Source organism: Nycticebus coucang, chromosome X, assembly GCF_027406575.1.
Source record: "Nycticebus coucang isolate mNycCou1 chromosome X, mNycCou1.pri, whole genome shotgun sequence".
In the NCBI taxonomy this organism is placed as follows: domain Eukaryota; kingdom Metazoa; phylum Chordata; class Mammalia; order Primates; family Lorisidae; genus Nycticebus; species Nycticebus coucang.
This window is the reverse complement of record NC_069804.1, coordinates 77,237,993-77,241,448: the sequence shown is the minus strand read 5'-3', so window position 1 is coordinate 77,241,448 and position 3,456 is coordinate 77,237,993.

Below are 3,456 nucleotides of genomic sequence, written 5' to 3'. Positions count from 1 at the left end.
CTTTCACCATTAACAAAAATTGACTCTTATTGGATAAAATTTAAATTAGTATCTTACAGTCTTTGTAAGCAAGTGTTTTAAAATGGGTGCCCAGATCGACTTAATCCATAAAGGAATATTAAAACATGAGAAAATCCTAGATAATAATTATTTTAATCAGTGTTGTAGTTTCAGCATATCTAGTTAAACAACATTTAGTCTATCCATTAAACAGTAAACAGTGAAAAAAAAGCTTAAATCTGGAGGTAAATCTGTAAAATCAATTTGGAGTGTAAAAAATGGATAGTTTGAGTTTTGGGGGGCCAATTTCCATCAGAGAGTTGATGAGATTTACAAACAGTGCACTGGGAAATTATTTGGTCAGAGATATTGTAGATCCTAGGACTATATATATATATATATATATATATATATATTATATTTTGTTGTCGTTGTTGTTGTTAATCATCCCCCATTTGCACATATCTCCACATGATGGGAGATAAGTGCAAACTAAAAAGTTAAAAGGGAACCAGGGAGCCTGCTTAGCTTAATATGCAATCTATGTGACATTATAGATTTTTTTGGCAATAGAAGTGTCAGTAGAAAATAAGAAAGAAGATTTTTACATTGTGTCAACTGTATGCTAGATTTTAAAGGCATATTTGAAGTTTGTGTACATAATGGCAGCTTTTCCTCTTGTCAATATGTAAATTTTAGTTTAGATGTTGAAAGAATTTTGAAGGAGACTCATAGTATATTTTTGGTATTCAGATTTAAATTAATTAATAGTTAAAGAGAAATTATGAACTAGAATTTAACAGAATTAAAAAGAAAGTTGAGTATAACTTAATTATTGTATTTTTAAAGTTATTTGAACTAAATTTATGAGTTAGTTTTTAGTGTCTTGATAAAAAATTTGATTTAAGCATTTGCTATTTAAAATCAATTGATTAGGCTCAGTGCCCATTGCACAGTAGTTACGGTGTTGACCACATGCACCAAGGATGGCAAGTTCGAACCAAGCCCAGGCCAGCTAAACAACTGCAACAACAACAAAAAAATAGCTGGGCATTGTGGCACGCGCCTGTAGTCCCAGCTACTTTGGAGGCTGAGGCAAGAGAATCACTTAAGCCCAAGAGTTTAAGGTTGCTGTGAGCTGTGATGCCACAGCACTCTACCAAGGGTGACATAGTGAGACTCTGTCTAAAAAAAAAAGTCAATTGTTTAGAGCTTTAAAAATATTATTTGGTAGTAAAATATCTTATACAATTCATACATAGATACTTAGATTTTATAGTTTTTACAAAGAATTTTTATTTGCTAGCTTTTAATTATTACTTGTTTATTTATGTACGTATGTATGTATTTGCGACAGAGCCTCACTTTGTTGCCCTGGGTAGAGTGCTGTGCTATCACAGCAACCTCAAAATCATGGGCTTACGTGATTCTTTTGCCTCAACCTCCAAAGTAGCAAGGACTGGAGGCACCCACTACAACACCCGTTTTAGAGACAAGGTCTTCTCTAGCTCAGGTTGGTCTCAAACCTGTGAGCTCAGGCAATCTACCCACCTCAGCCTCCCAGATTGTTGGAATTACAGGCATGAGCCACCATGGCTGGACTTACTTTTTTTATTTACACTATTAATTTTTAAATTACTAGCCGGTTGCAGTGATTCCAGCACTCTGGGAGGCTGAGGCAGGTTGGTTACCTGAGGTCAGAAGTTTGAGACCAAACTGAGCAAGAGTGAGACCCCATCTCTAAAAAATAGCTGGACACTGTGGTGGGTGCTGTGGCATCCAGTAGTCCCAGCTACTTGGGAGGCTGACACAAGAAAATAGCTTGGGCCCAAGAATTTGAGGTTGCTGTGAGCTATGACTCCATGGCATTCTATTGAGGGTGGGTGATAAAGTGAGACTCCATCTCAAAATGTTTTTTTAAATACTTATTTTTTTTGTTTTAAGTAATTACCAGCTGAGTAACAACTTTAAGTAAGGTTTTGTCCTTTTTGTAAGCATTTGTTATTTTTAGGAATCTAATATTTACATATGTACAGGTAGACATTACTAGAAAGCATATTACTTATATTACTTAGATTTTTTTTACATTTTTTTGGTTGGGGCTGCGTTTGAACCCACCACCTCTGGCATATGGGGATGTCTCCCTACTCCTTTGAGCAACAGATGCCTCCCAGATTTTTTTTTAAATTAAAAATTCCATTTTTTTTTATTAAATCATAGCTGTGTACATTGATATAATCATGGGGCATCATTCACTAGCTTCACAGACCATTTACCAAGTTTCACATATACCCTTGTAAGATGCACCGCTGGTATAATCCCACCAATCCCCTTCCCTCTACCCACCTCCCCATTCCCTCCCCTCACTTTCCCCCTTCCCCCATTCTTAGGTTGTAACTGGGTTGTAGCTTTCATGTGAAAACCCTAAATTAGTTTCATAGTAGGGCTGAGTACATTGGATACTTTTTCTTTCATTCTTGAGATATGTTCCAGCTCCATCCATATAAACATAAAAGAGGTAAAATCTCCATCTTTCTTTAAGGCTGCATAATATTCCATGGTGTACATATACCACAATTTATTAATCCATTCGTGGATCGATGAGCACTTGGGCTTCTTCCATGACTTAGCAATTATGAATTGGGCTGCAATAAACATTCTGGTACAAATATCTTTGTTATGATGTGATTTTTGGTCTTCTGGGTATAAACCTAGTAAAGGAATTATAGGATTGAATGGCAGGTCTATTTTTAGATCCCTAAGTATTCTTTAAACTTCTTTCCAAAAGGAACGTATTAGTTTGCATTCCACCAGCAGTGTAGAAGTGTTCCCTTTTCTCCACGTCCACACCAAATCTATGGTTTTGGGATTTTATGATGTGGACTAATCTTACTGGAGTTAGATGATATCTCAAAGTAGTTTTGATTTGCATTTCTCTGATGATTAAGGATGATGAACATTTTTTCATATGTCTGTAGGCTGTGCACCTGTCTTCTTCAGAGAACATTCTCTTCAAGTCCCTTGCCCAGCCTGAGATAGGATCACTTATTCCTTTCTTGCTTATATGTTTGAGTTCTCTGTGGATTCTGGTTATTAAACCTTTGTCAGAGACATAACGTGAAAATATCTTCTCCCATTCTGAGGGCTGTCTGCTTGCTTTAAGGACTGTGTTCTGGCCTGTGCAGAACCTTTTTGGTTTGATCAGGTCCCAGTAATGTATTTTTGGTGTTGCTTAAATTGCCTGGGGGGAATCCTCCTCATAAAATATTCACCCAAGCTAATTTCTTCAAGTGTTTTCCTTGCACTTTCCTCTAGTATTTTTATAGTTACATGTCTTAAGTTTAAATCTTTAATCCAGCGAGAGTCTGTCTTAGTTAATGTTGAAAGGTGCAGGTCCAGTTTCAGTCTTCTACAGGTTGCCAGCCAGTTCACCCAGCACCATTTGTCAAATAGGGA